General features: G+C 39.1%; 1 long non-coding RNA gene across 2 annotated transcripts in view; it reads right to left on the reverse strand.

Moving 5' to 3' along the window:
* Positions 1-4,580: 4,580 nt before the first annotated feature.
* LOC149524542 (uncharacterized) overlaps positions 4,581-25,708 on the reverse strand; it is a 189,563-nt gene continuing 168,435 nt past the window's right edge. For both annotated transcript variants that reach the window (XR_016349460.1, XR_016349459.1), the window contains 2 exons: positions 5,981-6,041; positions 4,581-4,732 (listed from right to left, as the gene is read on the reverse strand). This is a non-coding gene — a long non-coding RNA (uncharacterized LOC149524542). The remainder of the gene's footprint in view (positions 4,733-5,980; positions 6,042-25,708) is intronic.

Below are 25,708 nucleotides of genomic sequence, written 5' to 3' on the forward strand. Positions count from 1 at the left end.
CTGGAAAGGCATAACAAGTGGGGTTCCGCAGGGGTCTGTTTTGGGACTGGCTCTGTTCAATATCTTCATCAACGATTTGGATATTGGTATAGAAAGTACGCTTATTAAGTTTGCAGATGATACCAAGCTGGGAGGGATTGCGACTAATCTGGAGAATAGGGTCATAATTCAAAATGACCTGGACAAATTGGAGAAATGGTCTGAGATAAATAGGATGAAGTTTAATAAGGACAAATGCAAAGTGCTCCACTTAGGAAGGAACAATCAGTTTTACACATACAGAATGGGAAGCGACTGTCTGGGAAAGAGTACGGCAGAAAGGGATGTAGGGGTTATAGTGGGCCACAGGTTAAATATGAGTCAGCAGTGTGATGCTGTTGCAAAGAAAACAAACATGATTCTGGGATGTATTAACAGGTGTGTTGTGAGCAAGACACGAGAAGTCATTCTTTCGCTCTACTCTGTGCTGGTTAGGCCTCAATTGGAGTATTGTGTCCAGTTCTGGGTACTGCATTTCAAGAAATATGTGGAAAAATTGGAGAGGGTCTCACGAAGAGCAACAAGAATGATTAAAGTTCTAGAGAACATGACCTATAAGGGAAGGCTGAAGGAATTGGGTTTGTTTAGTTTAGAAAAGAGAAGATCGAGGGGGGACATGATAGCAGTTTTCAGCTATCTAAAAGGGTGTCATAAGGAGGAGGGAGAAAACTTGTTCATCTTGACCTCTGAGGATAGAACAAGAAGCAATGGGCTTAAACTGCAGCAAAGGAGGTTTAGGTTGGACATTAGGAAAAAGATCCTAACTGTCAGGGTGTTCAAACACTGGAATAAATTGCCCAGGGAGGTTGTGGAATCCCCATCTCTGGAGATATTTAAGAGTAGGTTAGATAAATGTCTCTCAGGGATGGTCTAGACAGTATCTGGTCCTGCCATGAGGGCAGGGGACTGAACTTGATGACCTCTCGAGGTCTCTTCCAGTCCTAGTATTCTATGATTCTATGATGTCATGCTAACTGTTTTAGTATTTAAGTTGTCCAGATTAACTTTTTGGAGCTTTGAAAGAAAATTACCACTCTTCCTGCCTCCTGGAATTTTCCTTGTATTCCAAAATTTATTAAAAATTAACATAATTGGTCCAGACTCCTTTTAGGATCCTCAGGATCAAGTTATCCAGGCCTTCTATGTGAAAACAATATTTTATAACTCTAGTAAATGTTCTTCCAGTGATTATATCATCCTGCTCCTTTTCAAGTAGAGAACAGAAATATTTTAATATTTCTGCCTTTCCTGCATCATTAATAATTTTACTATCTTCGCCTAATAATGGGCCTATATCTTTGCTATGTTGTCTTTTGATCTCAATACACTTGAGATATTTACACTTCAGAAATATCCTCCTTATTGTCCTGAGCCTTGAGGTCATGAAATGTCCCGCTCCTCCCAGTGTCTTTAGCTTTCCTGATAATTTTTCTGTACTTCATAAGTTCTAATTTATAATCATTTGTTTTCTCCTCCTTTTTCCGTTTGATAGATGCTTTTATATTTCTCATTGTAGTCCCTTTTTGACTAAACAAGGATGCGCGTTTAGCCAAAGCTGTTCTCTTTTTGACTATGAAATTATTTTAACTAAAATTTTTTGAAACTCATTCCAAATTTTCATTCACATTTTTCTCTCCAAGATCTTCCTGCCAATCAATTTTCCCCAAACTTGAATCTGTAATTGTAAAGGATTAGGATTGCTGTCTGTTTGCCCATTCTCAAGTCACGAGTATACGGAAGTCCCTAAACTACCACCAGCTTCTAGTCCAGTTATTAATTCCATTCATCTTTATCCAGCATGAGATCCAAAATAGTTACCCCCTTGTTCCTGTGAAATGATGTCATTTTGTTTCCTCCTGTCAATACTACCACCGCAGTATTTTGTACTCTTCATGCAATTATTCTTAGTCTGTCATCAACATGCTCTTTTTCTTCTCTCTCTCCCTCTCATCTTCTAAGAGGTTATTTATCCTTCTGCCTTGTGTTGTGGTCACATCATACAGGACTGTCCACTCAGGCTCATTAGCACAGACACTACAATTGACAGGTATTTTTTCCTCCCTCTCTCCCTTCTTTTTTCTATTAAAAATTGGGAGGTTTACATATATTTGTTCATTTTCTAAGGTGCAAAAGGACTTCTCTTTTTTTTATAAAGTTACAGACTAACATTGCTATCCCTCCCCTCCCTCCCCCCCCCCAAGACTTTTACAGGACTTAAGTTTAACCAATTGTGTGATACTAGGGATAAGAGATGGTATGTGCCTGGCACAGAAGGGGGAAAAAGACATCATCACATCTTCTATGTAAAATACTAAATCAGCAGAATTGAGAGGAAAATTACACAAGACACAGCATCTTAAGCCTGATTCAAAATTTAAAGGACCACTTTCAATGGAAAGGCTTCAATTGATGACAATGGGTTTGACATCAGTCCAGGTTCCCAGGGAGCCAACCTAAACTCAGTTTTATGTATTTCAAGAGTGATTAGTTGTGTTTACTGATGTAAATGGCATAATTTAACCCTGGTTAATGATTTGCAATTTCTGCTGGAAAATTTCAGTCTTCCACACTTAATATTGTTTGTAAAACTGAAAGAGTTGTTTTTATCCGGTACTCTCTTTATGAATACTTCAAATCATGAGATGAGCTGGGAAAATGCTGAAAAATATATTATGAATGTTCATTTGAATAAAAGCCACAAATTCATTCCAAAATTTCTGACCTCTTTTATTTATTTTCCATGAATATTCATGTTAGCAAAATTTGGCTTGCAATGATTTTTTTTTAAAAGGGACTATCTGTACTAATTTTCTAGTAGCCATAGAAATAATCACATCACAACTGTGAAAGCTCTTCCCGGCTTTGAAAATGATCCTGCTAGTGGTAAAGGCTAGGTTGAGGCTTAGAAGACCTTCTAAAAAGGTGGATGCCAGAACATGAGGTTTAATTTAGGATACAACTTTATTCCTAAATGTCAGGGAGTACCTGGCAGATAAAGTGTATAGTGAAGACAATTCAATAATTTACATATACCAGGGAGGAGGCACAGCAGTCAGCCTTTCCTCTTTACCTAGCCGGATCTTCAACCAACCCACTGCTTAGTCCTCAGCAATTCCCCACCCCCTTTGAAGAGTTGCAACCTTCTGCAGTACCATCACAGAAATTCTGAACTTCCCCTATTTCCATTCCACTAAAAAATATCTCCTTTAAATGTTCTACTGATTCATGTTATATAATCAGCATACTCCTTCACCATGAATTGCCTATACTGGACATCTTCCACACCTTTACAAAATGAGTTGTGGCATATCACAGTGTAACCCCCCTTGCAGTACCATCCCTACCAATATGAAAAGTACACAGCTGCCTAGGGAACCATGAAATTTGGGGCACCACATTGTCCCATATTTCATGGGGCCCTACACAGCAGTACATGGCATAAGCATCACCTCTGGCTTAAGCGGCCAGCCCCATCCTCTAGTTTTCCCCTCCCCAGCCTGATCTCAGCAGGGTTGTGTGGGGCCTGGGACACCCTCTGCCCTGCCCCCATTCCACCTCCTCTCCCAAGACATGCTGCCCAGGGAACCATCAAGGGATGGCTGACTCTGACATCGGGGGTCACCCCCACACCTCACACTCACTAGCAGTGGCAAGAAATGGAGCAATCTGGCACCAATCCACTGTGCTCCTGTAATCACAGCTCCCATCTGTATTTCTCCCCCTCCCATTGCCAAGGAATGAAGGGGGATGGTTCCACACACCCCTCCAGTGCTTGTCTGTGAGCTGGGGAACAGAGCAGGCTGGTGCTGGATCTCTCCATTTACCACCACCACTGATGAGTACTGGGGCAGGCCCAATCCCCACTGTCAGCATCGGCCCCCATCAGTTCTCGCCCAGGCTGCAAAATGCAGAGATTGGGTGGTTGCTGCTCACCAGCTCTTTCCACAAAGGAAGAAGAAACAGTCATTCTTGCTGCCACCTGGGCCTCCCATCATCTCTCCTGTTATCAGGTGAGCCTCCTGCCCTGCTTCTGACTCCTGTAACTCTAGCCTCTGGAACCTGCCCACCACAGACCTTGAACCACCAGCCTTGCAGTCTTTGAGTGCATCTCCTCTTCTCCCCAGGTTCTTGGGTTGTGTAGGGCACCGCAATTGGTAGGTATGGCCCTCTATGTTTGACCCAATTTGTGACCTTGTGCAACATTTAATCCCTCAATTCCCCATCTGTAAAATGGCGAAACTAATGCATCTTTTCTCTTAATCTCTGACTTGTCCATTCCAATTGGAGGCCCTCATCCCTCCTGAGGTCTCTACCATAATACAAATAATGTGCATTTTATAACTGATTACTCCAAAAGCACCTTTGCTGGAATAACTTGTTAATGGCAATAGCACAAAATTCTATTCCTTACACTTAGAATGTATAATTTGTTTCCATTGCAGAGACAGGCCATACATTACCATTTTAAAATATTTGCTATTTTAATAAGACTTATAGCAATCCTTTCAGAGTGGATTTAGAGTAAAAATCAACCCAACACAGTCAATTTATCACCAACTTTATCTTTTCTCACAAAACATATTTTAAAATTAATGTGACACAAAAGCCTTGATGAGGATTTCTTTTTTCTTTTCTTTCTGAAGTGAGGTAATTTATTCTCATTTCTCGGGTAATCCAGGGTGGGGAAAAATACCTAAAAAGAGACAGTAATAATCAATCCTACTATATTGTTTCTTCCTAGAAAAGTTGTTCTCTTTACACCACAGTCTTATTCCAGGGACCAGATGCACAGACAACTAGCTTGGTTCATTTTCAGTATTAGAATCAATCTTAATGGTGAGCCAACTACCTACGCCACAGAAGGCTCTGATTTAAAGTTTTTTCCTGTCTTCCAGTCAACTGAAAACAAACTGGTTCTTCATAATAAATGTTATTTTCTTTTAAAAACCAGTGAATACTTTGGTGCAAACATATAATATACATGAGTTGCTTGTGGACTAATTTTGCTCAACACTTTCTTCCCACTTGTTATGGGCACAGTTATGCTTTTACTTTAAACTCTGAGGAAGAGATAGCACATATTGTGCATCCCCATGAGCAAGACACTTGTTCTAGGGAGAGATGCAATCTGTTCCTGTCTTTTACCTGACCAAGGTTAGCTACCCTTCCATGGTGGTGAGCACATTGTGCAGATTGTAGAAATTCTCCACCATTACACACTTCTACACCCTTGCTACTCCACAGATATGGTTCTCTTTAACCTTCCACGTTAAAGCTACACTATGTCCTTATGTTGCTATTATCCGTTGCCTTGGTGAATAGGGCAAGATACAATCTCACCTCATAACTGGGAATATTCAGCATTCCAGATTTGATTCAACCAGATAAATATCCAGACATAAAATTTGGATACACATTCATTTCAGAATGAATTGGATACACATTCATCTTCAAGTACATTTAGGGATATTTGGAACTGGTTTTTCTTTAATTAAAAATATGATGAGCCTTAAATAAAACCCTGAGGTACAAAACCTGTGGCAAACTATCTTCTAGTAGTTAATAATGAATAGCTAAAAATACCTTCAAACCCTTAACATACAAATCTGACAGTTTTAACATCAAAACACAAGGACCATAACGGTGTCTTAATTATGAGGACTCTCATTTAATATTCATTAAAAGAGAATATAGCCAAATATATGTTCTGAAGCCTTGGCTATTTGTTCTTAGATTACTTTCAGATCAACTTGGTATTTTTGATGCAAATGAGTTTGTACCAACGTTTACCCATTTTAGACTTCAACAGGAAAACAGCTGCACTTGTGAGGACAGAAACAAGATCTTTGCAAATGTGAAAGGAATAAAGCAACTGGCAAAGACTTAACATGCTTAAGTAGAATGATTCACTAGGCATCACTATTTGGCAGCTAAAACTTACTTTTAACCACCATCATTTTGCATAGGCATCCTCAACTCCTTCAAACAGGATAGAACGATACCTGTTTCAAAATGTATAAAAATAAATACATTAGCTAAGATCAGAGGGATACCTCCACGTGTAGCTTTCCCCCTCTTGGAAGAGAGCAAAGATGTCTGTCTTCCAACCCATCTCTGGATCCCAATGAGGTGTTGTGTCTGAGATTTGAACAGAGAGGAGGCTAGATGTTAGGGGGTAGAGGAGTGAGAATAGTGAAAGGGAAGAAAGTGGTACACACAATGGGTATGTCTACACTACCCCGCTAGTTCGAACTAGCGGGGTAATGTATGCATACCGCACTTGCTAATGAAGCCCGGGATTTGAATTTCCCGGGCTTCATTAGCATAAGCGGGGAGCCGCCATTTTTAAATCCCCGCTGCTTCGAACCCCGTGTAGCGCGGCTACACGGGGCTCGAACTAGGTAGTTCGGACTAGGGTCCTATTCCGAACTACCGTTACTCCTCGTGAAACGAGGTGTACCGGTAGTTCGGAATAGGCACCCTAGTCCGAACTACCTAGTTCGAGCCCCGTGTAGCCGCGCTACACGGGGTTCGAAGCAGCGGGGATTTAAAAATGGCGGCTCCCCGCTTATGCTAATGAAGCCCGGGAAATTCAAATCCCGGGCTTCATTAGCAAGTGCGGTATGCATACATTACCCTCCTAGTTCGAACTAGGAGGGTAGTGTAGACATACCCTCTCTGATTCTACAGAGCTTCTCTTCAAAAGATAACATACCCAAGGGAAGAAAAGAGAGTTGTTCATAAATTCATCTTGCCTTATCGCTCTCCCCTACCCTAGTCCGTGGGCCAACTCACAGCAATGTTCTTTCCAATAGGAAAAAAAACCCCTACCAATAAGGGAGAAATGAACTTTAGTTTATGCATAAATTCTCCTGTTATATAAGGAGTCTGAATTGAAAATCATGTTTTAAAAAGTTTTACCACTAAGGAAGTGTGGTATCAAAATAGAAATAAGAGACAGAGAAATTATCCACAGTTAAAATATGTACATGAGTATGGAGAACTTCCTATAAAAAGGATCTTGTATGGTTGAATGAACATAAAGTGATGGTATGAGACATTAGCAAAGATAAATGATATTTCTTGAAATACTGACCAGTTCACCAGGTATTAACATTTTAAGTGCTCATCCATGTCCCACTAGTGATTTTCACCAGAAAGATATGAGTGGGTATACAGGGTCTGATCCTGGAGCCACTGAATTCAAGATCAGGACTTTAGATGCACACACAGTGAATCTGATCAGTGATTTACAGTGATTTATTTATCTGATACTGCTCTTCTGGATGGTGCAATAGAATGCAGGTTAGATAGATAGATAGATAGATAGATAGATAGATAGATAGATAGATGAGCTAGTATACTTTGTTGAGCTGTCAAGATTGAATGTTCAAAAATAGCGAAGGTAAAATTAGACTTCCATGTCTAACAATTCCTGCACCTCGGAGCTCCTCATTCTCTGGGATGAGAGAAATGAGGAAGGGTGTTAGTGTTGTGGGAGAAAGAAGATGAGTGGAGATGAAGTGGGAGTGGACAGAGTTTCAGTGAGTGGAGGCACTGGTGCATCAAGAACACCCATATTATGTTACCGTCTCAGTGTACCAGAGATTTGAAATAGCTTTCCTTGAGTAGCCATTTCAACTTCCCATGTCTTAGTACAGAAGATTGCATCTGTAGCCTCACACCACCTTTGCAGCCTCAACTGTCCTCTTCCACCCACTTTGAGCACACACAGACCTCTTCCCCCACATATTTGCTCAATTTCCCAGTCTCAGTCCTCTCCAAAATCTTGATGCCCCTGTCATGCTGCCTCAAAGCTCTGTTGACAGTCTTTAGCCCTGCTTAGTTTCCCTAGAACTCACATTTCCCTATGCTGCTACCACACATACATACCCCAGTCCTCAGCTCCCCATGGTACTGCTGTATAGAGTGTCACCAAGTTGAGCCATCTGCATTAAGCTGCATCTCTGCCTCCTTCCTATATACCTCTTCTCTCCCTGACTTCTTTCATTCCTGCTCTGCAATCCATATCCTCTCAGAAAACCCATTTTCTAGTCATTTCATTTCTGATTTAGGTCACTCCAATCTGCTTTGGAAACATAATCAGATTCATTCTTGAGCAGGAAATGCATAGATCTATACAATATGTAGCTCTTGTATTTTAGGACAAGTGCTCCCTCTAGTGATGAGAGTACCTTATTTGTCATGTAACTGCATAATAAAAGAAACGCCCAACATGGCAGCCCCAAGAGTACAGCATACAACAAAAGACACTTAAGGCTGATACCATCAAGAGTTCTACAATTTTTGTAATAAACTGAACTGGACACACCCTGAAATATCAAAGGAGAGCACTGGGGTTAACAATGACACAGGCAGGAGGTTTTTGCTTGAGAGATACAACATCTCTCAAGCAGAAGAGAAGACAAGAGTGGAAGAAGTACATTGGCTTCTTCTATATATTGTGTTAGTCACACAGTAGATTTGCTTTTGCTCCTGCTTAGCAAGTTGTTACAGCTGACTTCTGACAACAAGTCTCATTTTCGTTAACATGGAAGACGAACTTCTGAATATATTAGTCCGAGGTCTGGAGGAGCCTTTATATTTAATACTAACAGAAATTCCCCGCATCGCCCAGGGAAAATATAGTAAAAGATGTGATGAATGAACTACGTCAATAACATTAAGATAGCATATTTTATTGGAAATACTTTAAGAAATTAGCATAGCTAGTGATGTGCTCACAAAACGACAAATACCACAAATCAGGAAGGCCAATCTTCCCTTAAAGACTCTATGCAAACCAATGCCTGCAGCCTCCTTGCCAGAAGCCCTGAGAAATGGAGAGGATGTCTCTTGGGCTCTGCAGCAGCAGCAAATGACTGCTCCCCAAGTAGCCACTCCCCGAGTGCCTTCAGTGCATGCTCCATGGGGCAACCTGAATGTACTTCCCAGTGGCAGCTGGACCAGTTGATTTGATCAAAGTGAAACACCTTCAGACCATATGCAATTAGTGATCTCTAGGGGTATGTCTACACTTACAATGAGCTTACAATGGCCGTCCTGGGTCAGAGCAAAGGTCCATCTAGCCCAGTAGCCTGTCTGCCGACAGTGGCCAACCCTAGGGACCCTGGAGGGGATGGACCGAAGACAGTGACCAAGCCATTTGTCTCATGCCATCCCTCTCCAGCCTTCCACAAACTTTGGGCAGGGACACCACTCCTACCCCCTGGCTAATACCACTCCATGGACCCAACCTCCATGACTTGATCTCACGTCCCTTTAAACTCTGTTCTAGTTCTAGCCTTCACAGCCTCCTGCAGCAAGGAGTTCCACAGGTTGACTCTTTGCTTTGTGAAGAACAACTTTCTGTTACTAGTTTGAAGCCTGCTACCCATTCCTTTCCTTTGGTGTCCTCTAGTCCTTCTTTATGGGAACTAATGAAGAACTTTTCTGTATGCACCTTCTCCACCCAACTCCTGCTTTTAGAGACCTCTATCTTGTCCCCCCTCTGTCTCCTCTTTTCTAAGCTGAAAAGTCCCAGTCTCTTTAGCCTCTCTTCATATGGGACCTGTTCCCAACCCCTGATCATTTTAGTTGCTCTCCCCTCTCCCACCCTCTCTCTTCCCCTCTCCCACCTCCTTTTCCCAGTCTCCCCCAGTTTTGTTCAATAAAGACAGATTCCATTTTTTTAACACAATTATCCTTTATTTTGTACATCAAGAAGAGGGGCTAGGGAAGGGTAAGTGGAAGTAGGTGAGGGAGGAATGGGGTACGCGCCCCCGATGAGGAGGACTGGACTGGCTCTGCGGGCTTCTGGGGGTGGAAGCTCTCCTGCAGCCCCCCAATTGCCCCCTCTCCCCAGATGGCAGCCTGCGGCAAGTGCAGCCAGTCTGATGGCCAAGTGCTGTGATGTGCCCAGTGTGGGTACTCCGGGCAATCCAAGCCAGGACTGCTTTGCATGCGGGGCACCCTGAGAACTGTCTGTCCGGGGTGAGGGTCGGGAACCTTTAAGCACAGCCCTCGGCTAGCCTGAGACAGCATCTCCACACTCTAAGTCCTCCTCTGATGCCTTGCCGGCACTGCTTCCGGCCATCCTTAAGCCTGGTTCAGGGTCCACTTAATGTGGACGCGCTAGTTCGAATTAGAAAAACGCTAATTCGAACTAGTTTTTAGTTCTAGATGCGTTAGTTCGAATTAGCTTAGTTCGAATTAACTAATTTGAACTAAGTTAGTTCGAATTAGCGCTGTAGTGTAGACGTACCCTAGATGATCAGAACATTCAGCACCTGAACGTACCTGTTCTAATGAGAACAGGGTGTTCTGAGTGTACTGTGTCCTCCTCAGGCTCTATGGTGCTCAAAACCTTGTCCTCCTGCCCACCTACTCTTTGTACTGTGAGCTGAATCCTGCAAAGTGCATAGTGCCCGTGTCACTTGTGGATAATGCACACAGCCCTGCCAGGAAAACGCACGCAGCCCAAAGGAGGGTGAGTGGTGGGATGGCTCATTTGGCTGTGGGGGGAGGGAAGCAACTTTAATTTCCAGAAGGGGTTCAGTCGTAGCTCAGCTGCATAACGATGTTGAAACACTGTGATAGCTGGAGGCTTCTCCTAGCCACAATTAGCAAATCTAGACCCCCGCCAGCATCAGCCACATTTGGGTCTGTCCTGGAGACCTGCTGGTGCCCTAGTACAGAGAAGGCTGCTGATTCTCTGCCCCCATTGCAGCCTCTCCCCCATGGGCCTTCCCTTGATGGTGCTGCAGGTGCCCACGTGCTTTATCCTCTAGGATCTCATAGTTGCAGTTTATGTGACATGCTTAACAGAAGAGTCCAGCAAATGCCTATGATCAGGCGCTACTAAAAGCTAATTATCAGTGGGCCCAATTGGGGCTCTGGGGGAATTGGGGGAACTGATTTCGAGATATAACCAATCCAGTTATTTAAGCTAGGAAATCAGTAGTATCTGTGCAAATTTGGTGTTTCTAGCTCTTACCATTTTGGAGATCTTTCAGGACAAACAAACAAACAAACTTTCAGAAATATTTGTAAGAAGATGAGTGAAATTTGAAATCAATCAAAGTCATTATTAACCAGTTCAAAGTAAGACAAAGATTTCCCTTTGAAAGTATTACAAACATCTATGGTGCTTCTGGAGACTGAAATCTGAAGAGCTGTATCTGTGTCCAAAAATGACAAGTATCACATGAGATAAGAAATCTCAGTTTATTTCACCTAATCACACAATTCCATGCACATCAATATATTCATCAGAATCATCTGAACTGGAGAGGAAACAAAGAATACTTAAAGACTTGTTGAAAACATATATTCAAAGTGACCATGGCTTTTGGAACATTTATCTGCATTGATCAGGTTCAGTTTTGGAACAATAACTCTGAAGCTCCTTCATAGGGCCAGCTCTGTGAAAGTGATTTCAAGACAGGCTTTTGTACTCCTCATGTGAGAGATTTGTTTGTGGATGATACATCTGAAGTGACCTATCCTTCTTTTCTTAATAAGCCAAAATCTGATGGATAAATTCATGGAGGTTAGGTCCATCAGTAATTATTAGCCAGGATGGGTAGGAATGGTGTCCCTAGCCTCTGTCAGAGGCTGAAAATAGATGACAGGAGAGGGATCACTTGATGATTACCGGTTCTCTCCCTCTGGGGCATCTGACTGGTCACTGTTGGCAGACAGGATACTGGATTAGATGGATCTTTGGTTTGACCCAGTATGGCCATTCTTATCACTTTTACGCCAACTAAATATAGGGAGATCATACTGTACAATAAAGAAAATTAGATCTGAGGGATGACTGAATTATTAGGTACCAATATATCCCTTTTGCTCTATCTAAGGTTGAGCCATTTATAATAAGCTAACAGTAAAAGTACTTTGCATTTCCTATAGTGGCATCCATGAACAGATCTCATACACTGATCAATGTATTAAGTCATTACTACAACAGTAATGGCCAGAAGCTGAAATCAGAAACAGGGCCTAATTGTGCTGGGCAATTACAATTTTTAAAAAAATTATTGCCACAAGTAGCTAATGGTCATAGGCCCAGATCTTGCAAGTTATTCCATTTGCGCTCCATGTTGTGCTGGTGTGGAGTCCAACTAAAATCAATGGGATTTTGCATGGGTACAGCAGTAGACTCTTGTGAAGTCATTTGCAGGATTGGAGCGAGATGGAAGAGGGAGTTTTAAAAAACAGCAGGAGAAGACAGAAAAGGGGTACAGCAATAACTAAGGAGACAAAAATAAAGCGGGGGAGAATTTAAGAAATTGACAAAGAAATATTAATGAATCTTAATAAGCCATCTGCCAAGCAATTATCATTAGGCACCCAACCATGGGAATCACTGTAGAGGTTGTTTCTTAGAAAAGATTTGAAGGAGGAAAGAGTAGAGGTTATTAAAATTCATTTGCAGAACAATGACATTTTGTTTGCATTTGCATTGTAGCCCTATTGTTTTCACTCAAGCTCTTCCTTGATTTTATACTCTATTAGCAAAAGTCAAGTCTGCATTATTAATTGTGCACTTGACAAATCTTTGGATTTTTTGTATGGATGCAGAAGGCACTGGCTGCCATGATTCAGAGTCTATATAATCAGTTAATAGATTAAAAATGACAGTGTGAGCAAGTAAATCTACAAAACTGGGAAATCTTTCAGTGCAAGAGTCACTGAAATAAAGCTGTTCCTCTTTTACTTTGTTTTTTAAGAAATGTCAGCGATTCATTTATAAAAGAGGCTGTCTTAGGGCTTCACTAGTTCATTACTGTACATGTTCAAGTCATATTAACTTTAAAAATGATAACTAACATAGTTCCTTGTAAGATGCTGATTCTGCAAACATGTATGTATATGTAAATTTGTTATATAAGGACTAGAGTTACCCGGAATATTTTAATACATATTCTTTTAGAATTACATTTTTGTAACACACCACACACTTTTAAAATGGAAAACAACTGTTTTTAAAAAATAATGTAGATTCTCTAATCAGAATTGCCTATATAAATAAAGATATTCACATTTATTTTAACCAGATTAGGCACATATGTTGGAGTCAATGTAAATCAACCCAAAACATGATTAAAATTAGAGCTTTGTTGTTAAGAGTGAGCATTTTGACAGGTTAGATGAAGCATATGTGAAACATTTTTTGTGGAATCAGCATCAGATTCTTCTGAAAAATTGCTCATTAGGATATCAATAAGTAAATACAGTCTATCTAAATGAACGTAACCATCATGACCAGTTGAATTAAGCAGAATTAAATTCTTCACACTTCCCCACTAGAGAATATAGTACTTTTAGAATATCTTAAATTACAATATGTCAGCAAGAATACCTGGTACTTGAGATGTCAATAAACACTGAAAATAAAACTCATGTTTATATTAAATGTGCTGAAAGTTGTAAAATACAATGTATCAATATTAAATTCAGTAGCTTTCACCACTGGAACATTTCGGATAATAATGTTATGTGGATTCAATAGAAAGTTTTAGGCAGTGATATTAAAAGGCACCACACTTCCATTTTGATGCAATAGAGAAATTGATTCCATTCAGAAAATGTGACATTCTAATGTTATTATAAGTGATATTCCCCTAATGGGTAAGGAAGGAGGAAGATTGGCTTAACTCCACTTCCTCAGGGAGTAACTAGTAAAGGAACATAGCATTTGACACTTCCATATATTGTGAAATATCAAGGAGGCATAAACACATGTTGGTATTGGTCATCTGTAACATATTTAGAGGAACCTAAAGGTTTGTGTGGTGCTCCTTTTCTCCCTTAGCCTCACTGCAGTCTGTTTGTGGTGAACTATTGAATTTTTCCTTGTAATCTCAATATCAAAAACAGGCTATCCTTCATCTTTCATCTCTCTGATAAGTTTGAATGTTTTGTTTTGTAAAATTTCAGTTTACCTCCTCTCGATTTGTACTCCAATACACATGGAGATTTTTCTGAATTTCTTTATATTAAACATGAAGACAGATATCTACGGCATATTATAGGTATAACATATTACTATAATGGCTTATATTCTTCCCTCAGTTTTTAGATAGTACTATTATTGTTAATCACAACTCTGTGCTTGATATTCCATGTACCAAAGTATGGGTGTCTCATCATATGACCTAGAGATATTTAATCCCTGCCTCTGTATTGCAGGAGTTCCTTTAATGTTCCCTCCAGCATTACATATATGATTCTGTGTTTTCTAAATCATTAAATGCTGTTTTGCAACTCTATAACAATATAGAACTGGAACTATTGCACAGTTTTAGTTTTAATGCTGAATCATGCAAGAAATATGGACCAGAGAGTTAACTTTCTTCTCTTGCTGCTGTACTACTCCTTTCAAAGACTCTAATGCCATTTTCGTTATTTGGCACCACTTTAGCAAAAACAACAACAACAACTTATAAACTTAAAGTTATAACAGGAAAGAGTGAGATGAGGTTGATCATTTGGAAAAAGCAGCAAACAGAACTATGTTAACTTGGTTTTGTTCCTGTCTAGAGGATATCTCAGGCATATCACTTTTCTTTATCAGATTCCTCATTTATAAATTACAGATAAAAAGGGACTTATTTCTGGAGGTACTAGAAAGCTATTATAATTAATATATGAAAGGTGAATTGCATCTAGGCTAGAATATGTTCTATAAATATTATTTAAAGAGGTTTTTTTTAAAAGACTATATACATTAATAATTGATTTTCATTCCTGCCCTCATGAGGCATCTTTATTTTGCTAGGTGTTTGTGAAATACAACACTGTTTAGTAAGTGTGCTAAATAACCCTCTATGGAAGATTGGAGACCCTGTAACACAGAAAATTAGGATTTGAACTTCAATTTCAAATCCCACTTCTGATAGGTGATGATGAGTTGTTTATATGCCTGTGGAAACAGAGCTTATAAAAATGTGACACTTTTCCCTCTGAAGTCTCAGAAACAATTGTTAAAATTTGCCTTTTCAGTTCTGCTCTCTGGGCAATCTCTCACAGTTTTGCTTTTAAAATGTTTTAATTTCTTAAAAGAATGACAGAGGAGGCCTTTGCAAAGACATTCCAATACAAATTAAAGTTATCATAATAATCTAATAGAGCTCAGCAGCATGCTGACATCCATATAACTGTAATACCTGCTGAAATATTGCATATGTTTTTAAATCACTTCTAATTCTTTCCTTTCTTAAAGGTGATAGTATGCTGAATTCAGGCCTTTCCCCCATAAATAGCCTAACATTGTCTAGTGTGGCAGGTCTAGATTAATCTGCCAATAATGCAATCATCATCTCAGGTGGAATTAGGAAGCAATGCTAAGAAAGAAAAACCACCTTATGTCCCATCTCTTTAAAGTCAGACTGAAGTATTAGCTCATTATTAACGACAATGGCAGAAGAATGTGTCCAATTCTGCTTCCCTTCCCTACCCCTCTTCCAACCTTGCCTATAGCAAGAAGAGGTATATGTAGGAATAATATGAAAGGAGTGGCTGGGAGACAGCTAATTTCTATTATGTATTTTCTTTCTAAATACCAATACTATATTTTTCTGTGTCTATCTACCTCAGGTTACAATACTGTAATATCTAAGTGCTTTCTATCCAAATTCAACAAACTTAGAAAAGTCCCTAGAAGTCTCTGGCTTTTCTGTGTGCTAAAACAAACAAACAAACAAACAAAAAACAAGTTGTTTTTTTTTCAAGAAAACTTCGAACATCCCCAATACATTTAATGAAATAAAGAAGATTGGAGTGGCTGGTTTCTGAATGTCCTGATTTTAAATGTATGTTTGTTTTCCAGATATATAAATTTGGATTTTTAACATTTATATTTATTTATAGCCAAGACAGCATGAGACTTTTCCTAGCTCATAATATTAAACTCTCCAATACATTGCCCTATATACTCCAAGTCTGCAGGGAAAATCTTGAACTTTTGATTCTATAAAAATGATATGCTAATTCATACCTCTAAAAGGAATGTCATACTAGAAAAGATAATAAGTCACAAAAGTAAGGAGCAAAATAGTGACAAAATCCCAAAAGGAAACATAGTATGTGTTTTTACTTTGCTGTAAAGATGATAAATTCACTTTTTTTAAAATGAAAGATTTAGAATTAAAATGTCAAAATAAATGCCAGGGAAAATCAAAGTACTATTATTATGTGTTATAAAAAGGCACATTCAATATATGTTTGTGTTGTGAAAAACATGACTGAATTATACATTTGCAACTTCTGAATTGATCTTCATATTTATAGGTTAAATTTGTTTTCTGTATCCTGCTCTGTACATAGGACACACACACACGCTATATAAAAATGCAGCTTTTCTCCTCTTTCCCAGTACATCAAATAACAACCTTTCTTCTTCAGTTTGGCTGATCTGAAGGTTTTCTGTGCAATTTGTCTCTATCCAAAGGTCCAATAGGTTTTGCCAAGAGAAATATTCCAACCTGACCTATTGATGGGAGCTAACAAAAATCCTAGCACACCTGTTAATACACTGTAAATATTTACAATATGCAGAGACCCAATATCAGGATGATTCAATAGAGATGATCCTAGATGCTGCCACATTGTTAAATCATGTGGCACTTTTTAGGATATAGATGATTCATTAAACTCTACATTAATCATATGATATTGCATTGATTTTCACTTTTTATGATCATTTCCTATGAAGTCACAAACTTGCCAAGCAAACAGAAGTTTTGGAAGAGGTTTGTGAAGGTTCTTTGGAACTTTATTTCTAAGTTGAGTTCCAAGCTTAGTACCATAAGGACCAGAAACAGATCAGTGACCATGTAATCTGCAATTGACAAATTTTATTTTTTTACCCTGCCTGAAGCCAGAAGGTTCCTCCTGTGTATGAAGTTCAAGGTGGTAACTGTACTGGAAGAAGAGATTCTTGCATTGGAAGGGAAAAAAAGATATTAAAACACTTAATAGTGATTTACCAATTTAACACAAGATGATTGTGGCTGATCCAATCTCTCTCAAAGTGGAGGTTAGAGACCTAATCAGTGAATCACCCTTGAGCAAAGGAGGGGCAGACAGTAGGATGGCTATTGTTTTCTCAATGCCAAAATATGAGATTTGGCATTTAAGATTAAATAGACTTCTGAAGTCAGTGGTCAACAGTCCATTGGTGATAGTACATATCACCACTAATATTACAGTTTAATCAGATACCTCACAAATTATTGAGGAAGGTGCTAAAGGAGAACAATGTCCAACTGATCATCTCAGATACACTTCTTGCCTTACAGATAAATGACTGATGAGTTTAGGAAGTGAACTGCTTGCAAGAGAAGTGGTGTAAGGAAGAGTGTTTCATTTTTAGGAAAGGTTGTTCCATCTATGGGGAGAAGAGGCTTTACAGTTTTTATAGCTTCCATCTCAGGAGAATGGAATGCAAGCCTCTAGTGGATAGGCTGTCTAAACAGGAAAATATTTAACAACAAAAGTGGGAGGGTGACAACACAGATCATTTAGAACAAAATTTGAAATATTTAGAACACAAATCAACCAAGATACGAAAGGGCATGAAGAGAAGACTTCCATTCTAGGAGTCTGGCTAATCAATAAAGTAACTACAGTTCTTCTTATGAGTACAAATCTGATCTTCCTGGTGTTACCAAAACTTCATGGGAAGCCATTCATGATTGCAATACTCAAAACGATTTATTATAAACCTATATTCGAAAGACTGAATAGGAAAAAAGGGCTCAAATTATTTTGAATGCGAATAGAGCAAAGCTTCTAACTGAGAAAACATATTAGTTGGGGTCTGCTACTGATCATCAAATCACATGAAATGAAAGAATGATGGGCTTCTTGGGTAGCTATCTAATGCATAGAAGAAAAAAATTGTGTATAATCATGCTGGATTTCAATCCAAGTGATACATGCTGGTGGATTCATGAGGCTAATACTAAAAACAGCATCAGGATTTCTAAAAACTATATATGACAATTTCCTAAATTAAAAAAAAAAACACCTTACTTTATAAAGTAACAGTATCATGTCTTATGTCTTATTCTTCTGTTGAAACAACCTATCATAGTACAGTAACTTGTTTTACTCCAGCCATACATTGGGTTGATGCTTTAAATATATATTTTTTCAGAATAGCCACCAAATCATTTCCTTTACTGTTGAAATAAATGAGTGAACCGTTTATTGGATCAGGAATACATAAACTACATTAGATAAGCAGAGGGGAATTCCAGTTCATCCAACTAAGAAATTAATTTTTGAAGTATAATTGCATAATTCCCTTTATTATATTTACAAGTAAAACTATGAACTGCAAGCTATTTTTGTTTTTAGTAGTCTAGATATTTTATGTATTATAAGAATGAGATGTATTGAGTCTGTTTTTTAAAGGTACTTCAGTTTTAATCTCTTTTCAATTGCTATCTGTTCATTTTTATCCAGCTGTTAAGTCACTTATCTATCCAGCATTCTATTTACCTTATAAATTACACAACTTTTTATGTTAAACATTAATCTGATGTCACCCCATCCTGAAATGTAGGTTTACTATATCTAATCAATTTTACTGATCTATTATGGTGGTAATATTTACAATTCACATAATCCAGGAGGTTAATGTTGACCTTCTAATCATAAGTATTTTTTTCACCACATCTTTAACATGCGTAGAGTAGTTAGTCTCACAGCTGATGTTAGACTTAGTAATGCAAAGTCTTTATTGCTATCTTTAAATTGTATTAAACACACTCCCAATCTCTCCCCCAGGTTTTTTTTACCACTCTATTCACATGGTCCCCCAGCTGCTGGCAGTCTCTTGTCCCCTCTCCATCAAATCAAAAAGCTTCCTCATCTGTACTTTCCGACTTTCTGCAAAGGGGAGAATTGGGAACACAGAAACTTTCAGTTACAGTCATGACACGGACCACAGCAGCAATTTCAGGGAAATTATGGACAAAATTTTTGGAAATGTTAATTCTATTCAGTCTTTACAGTGCATGCACAGTGTGATTTTTTTTCAAAGCCACAAACTGTAGCCATATTTGAGTAGATTTTCACATGAATACCAAAAGGCATATTCGTGAAAAAAAGGCCACCTCTCTTCCACCAAATTTCAAGTCCCTGATCCAAAAAAAGGAGGACACTAGCACTTCTGAAAGAACCCGTCATTAGAATATTTTGACATGTGCAACACATTTTTATTTAGCTTTGTTCTTGAAAATGGCTTAACAACTTTGACTGAAATCATAAAGCCCATGTGGTTAAACTGTATTAACCTTATAAGCAACTGAAAACATGGCTGCCTAAGTGGAAGGGTTGGACTACTTTAATAAGAAGAGTTGCCAATTAAACCTAATAGTAATACTGCAATTTGGATTGATTCAATTTTTTTTTCTTTTCCAAAAACATGCAGAAAGCCCAATTGGCAGGTTCCTGACTGCATGAGAAATGTTATAGGGTTTCCTCCCTCAGGACTGATTACACATTACATGTTCATGTAGGAATAATGGTTATCTGAGAACTTCATTCACCTATACATCAACATGGCTGACATTAGAACAAATATGTTCTAATTCTAGCTCCACATCAGCTTATTACCTGATAATACAGAGCTGGAAAATTTAAAAGATTAAACTTTTGGGTGGAATGTGCTATCTGATTATTAGTAGTGTAAGTGGAAATGTACTTGGCAATTTTTCCCCGTGTTCTTTTATTTATTTCAATCTTTTCAAAGAATCAAATCCAGCTGAAATAAATGTCACCAGTAGTCCCATTTAGTTAATTTCTTTCTAGTACTGTTTTGATTAACTTCTGTAGTTCTTTTCTGTTAGTCATTCACTTTTTAAAATTTTCATTTCCATCTGCAATGTAAACACATTCCTTTTCAATGTGAAAGTGTAGTAACATTATATAAAATGCATTATTATCAATACCCCCTCCTTTCTTTTATCATAAATTTCCTCCAAATCCATTCTTTTAAGGAAGCACACATATCAATTTTTGAGGGGATTAATTTTTTTTTTGGTTAAACATTTTACATGTCTTTGCATTTTAGTTTCACATTTTAATGATCAACGCTATAGGACTATGCATATGCTCAAATTTAAATATGTACCTGTGATTTGGTGGATCATGGATTAATTGATGTTTGTTTTCACTTTCAGATACTATGCTAGTGTCTTCCATATCCATTTCCACCCCCCCGCCCCGCTTTCTGTCCCCTTTTTTGTATCCTTAATGAAGTGCCCTACTGTGTAAAGTCTCCTTCTAATTCTGTCCAAGACTGTAAATATAGTTACATATGCACATAAATAATTACACATCCATGCTACCTTTCTGCCTCATTAGGCTAGAAATATGAGGGATAAGTGTCATCAGTAATATGGTTTGAAATTCAGTTGGCATGATTTTGTCAAGTTTTAATCTTGTTACTTCAAGCGGTTATTAAGTATTATTTGTAACAATGATGTATAACAGATCATACATCTATGGTTTTCTTCTTCACACACACACACTTTTTGTCCTAATTTCTGTTCATTATTATTTTACCTATTACATTTTCATCATAATCACGTATTTTACACTTGTGTTCTGCAGCCTATCATAGGTCTGAGTGCCTTCTGTATCTCATACTCTTCCTATACAAGAGACAACAGTTGAAGAATTGTTATTATTCACATTTTACAGATGGGTACCTTACGCACAAGAGAGATGAAGTGATGTGCCCAAGATCATATAGAAAGTCAGTGGCAGAGCAGCAAACTGAACCAAAGCAGTCCTTTACACATGATACAATCTTTCTTGTTTCAACATCCTATTAAGCTGCACACCTATTGTAACCTTACCCACAGTTCTCAGAATTATCACTTTTGGAATCTGGAACAACTCAGCCTCCAGGGTAAATTAGTTGGTAGCAGCTGGAGTACATGTGAAAAACACTTCTCAAAGGTTGTTTGTAAGTCAATAGACACAGAACCTCCATTCAACCAAAAGCCAATCGGGCTACTCCAACCATATACTGCAGGAGAAGAGCTTGCCCCTGATTGGAGGATTGCAAGCCCTTGACTTCTCCCTACAAAAGACTGCTTAATAGGATACCATCAGCTTGAAATCTGATCAGTGTAAAATTAGAAGTTTAATTTTGCAAAGCTCCCCTTGACATTTTGTTCCTTGTCCTAAATTCTCCGTTTAAATGATTTTCTTTTCTCGGTTGCTATAAAACTCAAAACAGGGGAAATTATTTACCACAGTGCATAGGAGCCTGAGTCATGAACTGGATCCCAATTGTATTTGTGGTTGTATGAACAGAACAAAAGACAGAACTTGCCCTAAACAGCTTAAAAATCTATTAGACAGACTGACAGGAAAATATAAAAAGATAGGACTATTGTTTAGGATGTTAGGCAGAGGTCTCCACATAGTAATGACCTAATTGTTGTCAAGGTATCACAGAAAAGGAGAGCTTTAAGGAGGCATTGGAAGGAGGATAATGAGTTAGTTTTTCAGATGTTTTACAGGGGCTGTGTCTACATTGGCGCTATCTTGCACGAAAGTGGCTGCTTTTGCGCAAAAACTTGCTTCCTGTCTACACTGGCCCCAAGTTCTTGCGCAAGTACACTGACGTTCTACTGTATGAAATCAGTGCTCCCTCTCAGGAATAAGCCCTCTTGCACAACTGTTCTTGTGCAAGAGGCCAGTGCAGACAGACAACATGAATTTCTTGCACAAGAAAGCCCAATGGCTAAAATGGCAATCGGAGCTTTCTTGCACAAGAGAGCGTCTACACTGGCATGGATGCTCTTGCGCAAAAGCACATCTCTTGCGCAAAGGCACATGCCAGTGTAGACATTCTCTTGCGCAAATACTTTAACGCAAGAACTCTGCCGCAAAAGAGTTCTTGTGGAAGATCAAGTGTAGATGTAGCCAGGGAGTTTCTCCCAAGCAGCACAGGGAGAAAGTACAAACTACGAGGAGTAACGGTAGTTCGAACTAGGAAGCCTAGTTCGAACTACCTAGTTCGTGCCCCGTGTAGCCGCGCTGCACGGGGTTCGAACGAGCGGGGATTTAAAAATGGCGGCGCCCCGCTTATGCAAATGAAGCCCGGGAAATTTCAAATCCCGGGCTTCATTTGCAAGTGCGGTATGCTTCATTTGCAAGTGCGGTATGCCTACACTACCCCGCTAGTTCGAACTAGCGGGGTAGTGTAGACATACCCCAAGACAATAAAGTCTGAGGCATAATATATAAATGTGATGAGATATGTAAATATATATTAAGGGAAAGGTACAACTTATATCAGTGGTGAGCAACCTGAAGCCCAGGGTCTGCACATGACTCATCAGTATAAGCCAGAAAGGTTGTTTATCTTGCATCCACAGAAATAGCCACCTGCAATCTGCATTGGTCACAATTTCTTGTTCCTGGCCAATGCAAGCTGTGGGAAGCAGTTCAGACAATAGGGACTTGCTGGCTGATACTTCCCACAGCTCCTGTTGGCCATGAATGGAGAACTGTGGGCAAATGTAAGGTGAACTTGTCTGGGGGCCCACCAGTGTCTTAACCTGATGGAGCTACCCATGTGCAGCAGGTTGCCCACCATTGCTTTATATATGTGAGCTTATCAACCCTCCATAGCTTTGTGATATGCCATATAAAAGAACCTGAGTGATAAAAATAATTCTGGAGTCAAACTTGAGTGTTTTATATCCCAGAGAAATGAACAAAGTGTTCTCCCAGAACATAAAATAATCTAGATAAACCAGGTGGAAGAGGTCTCAGAAGGAATCCCAAACTTTTTCTTAACATATGGGGGAAGGGGCAGGAATCATCCCGAATGTACAGACCCTAACTCTACTAAAATCAGTGGAAAAACTGCAAGTGATTTTAATATGCAACAGATCAGTCCTAGTGTGGGATGTGCTTATGTGTGTGCATGTGTGTGAGGGGGGAGGAAAAGAAAACTGGATTTCAGAAAAAAATAGTTAATGCAAATGTTGTTCACACATTCGCTTTGCCATCATAGGGTTGAAAATTTACCAGTCAGTAGGAACGTAACCTTATTGTTTAGGTTTATAAAACACATGCAAACTCAAACTCAGCAGATGTTACAAATATTTACATATTAGTCCAAATGTTGTTGACTATTAGGGATAAATAGAAACATGCACTGCTTTTGCCTTTATAGAGAAGAGAACATCCAGTTATCTTATCAGGATTGTCCAGTATGCTGGATCAAGGACAAGTTGCAGCCTAATTAAAACTACATTAGTGCATTGTGATTCTTGAATATCTGGGAGTACCCAGATGAGAAAATGGGTACAGTGCAGGGATTCCATAACTCTTTTCATGTACTCACTGAGACTCATTACACATCCTGGTCTTAGACAACTCCCAGATACAACCCAGCAACCATGCTCTCATGAGGGCTAAAGGGGTTGCTGTAAAGGAAGAGGCATTGACTCTCCTCCATACCAATTTCAGGAGCCCAAACCACTTTTTTCTGCTCATTTTGTGAATGTCTCTTATAAATGTGTCACCAATCCAATTTACCTAGTCACAATATCCCTTCCCTTTAGAGTACCTACACTTAGTTGGCATCCACCCCGCCCTCACATAATGCACAGCACCAGTATAGCCTAACCACCCTGCTAAGCACTTACTTTCCTCATTTCAGCCAGTCAGTCTGGTGGCAACAATGACAATCCCTCCCAGCTCCCCCCAAAAGAGACCGCTACTATGATACCCTCAGCAGATAGTGGTGAAACCTGCTATTTTTAACTACCTCCCTGGATGGAAGGGCAGGGGTGATGCTCACCTGGTTCATATAAATGGGCTTTTTTGGCAGAGCCCTAGTATAAATATTACCATCTTGTCTGATCATCTGGTGTAGGGAGGCTTCTTGCTGATCAGACCCAGCCTTCTTTGTTCCCTATATGCATGTAACCTTTGGGGGTAAGGGGAGGAGGAAAGCCTTAAAAGGACAATGACCACTTTTCTATCAGTCCAGCCACCCTTGTAATTAAAGTGGCAACTCCTTTTCTCCATTAAGCTGGACAAAGGCTTCCACCCCTTTATACACAGTGGGAGTACTACTTCAATGTGAACTAGTAATTTTTAAATGTATGCCCATATTCTCCAAGAGAGGAGGGATTACAGCACAACAATTTGTTGAGCACAGCTATTCATATCCCACACTACAGGGCCAGGTAGACAAGCCCCAGGTCTAACTATAAGATAATATGATATATTTGAGTTTATCCATCTGTCTGCGTCAGATGTCACATTTTCCTTTTAAAAAAGTTTAATTTGTAAGTCACAGATGGAAAATGATTTGAACAAGGAATTTTGTATGTGCCTATGTACACATGAGCATATGGATTTTCCCATCTGATTCACAACAGTTCTTAAAAATCTGTTTAAACTAAAGCACAGAATATGTTAAAGGTTAGTATTTTAGATGAATTAGTCCAAGAGTTAAACAATTACCAGAAGGTTGATTTATAGTACAATGCAAACCATCATGAAAGATACTAATTTTTTTTCCAAAACCCCCCCCCAAACACATGCACACACAGTGAACCGTAAAAAACACCTCCCCTTCCAAACATCAGCTCTGTGGTGGTGTGCTTGCAGGTTTGTATGTGGGATAACAGAGCATTTTCTTCTCTTCTATATTTGCTTGTTGTTGTTCGACCTTAAGAAAAGTGAAAAAGACAGACAGGCACATCAAAGAGGAAGAGGTGATCTAGATAAGAAATTCTGTTAAAATATGATGGTTATATAAAATTGTGTACAAAAACTCAGCCAGCCTGTTTTGTTTCCTTTCTGGCATAGAAATAGTGAAGAACTATGATGCCCATCAGAAGTATCCACCATAGGATGATACATCTTGGGTGTAGATAAGATGAGAAAGGTACTGTTGGGGTTGGAGAGGGAAGGGGATTCTCCATGAGGGCAGGGGACTGGACTCAATGACCTCTCGAGGTCCCTTCCAGTCCTAGTATTCTATGATTCTATGAGAGAAGAAATTATGCCTGAAAACACTTGCTGACACTAGAGGTACGTCTACACTAGCCCCCTAGATCGATCTAGGGAGGCTAATGAGGGCAATCGAAATTATAAATCAAGCCCGGGATTTAAATATCCCATGCTTGATTTGCATGTTCCCAGCCGGTCGCCATTTTAAAAATTGACTAGCCCGAAGTAACTGCCTGCGTCTACACGCGGCAGTGAAATGGGCTTCTGATTTAAAACCCCTAATTCGAATTAGGTGGTAAACCTCATTGCAGAAGGAATATCTGTCTTTTTTCTATATCTGTATAATAATGAAGGACAATAGCTAGGTCTCTTAGACATTACTACAATAATTATGAGTCAACAAGAACAGGTCCCTATATGCTAACAAACACTAAACCACCATAGAATAAGTGAGAGTTCATGTCCAAAACTTCAGGCTGTTTTCCTGTGCTGTGCCTGTAAAAGCCAAATTTATTGGGGAAAAAATGTTAAAAAAATGTGTTTCCTTTGTCTTGTCATAAGAGTGTTAGCAATACATGCCTCACTTGCAGTCTATGTCCATCTATGATAAAAAAAAATGAATTGCACTTTATTCATCCTTAGAGGAAACACAGAA

This window comes from Pelodiscus sinensis, chromosome 4 (genome assembly GCF_052426305.1).
Source record: "Pelodiscus sinensis isolate ZL-2025 chromosome 4, ASM5242630v1, whole genome shotgun sequence".
Lineage (NCBI taxonomy): Eukaryota > Metazoa > Chordata > Testudines > Trionychidae > Pelodiscus > Pelodiscus sinensis.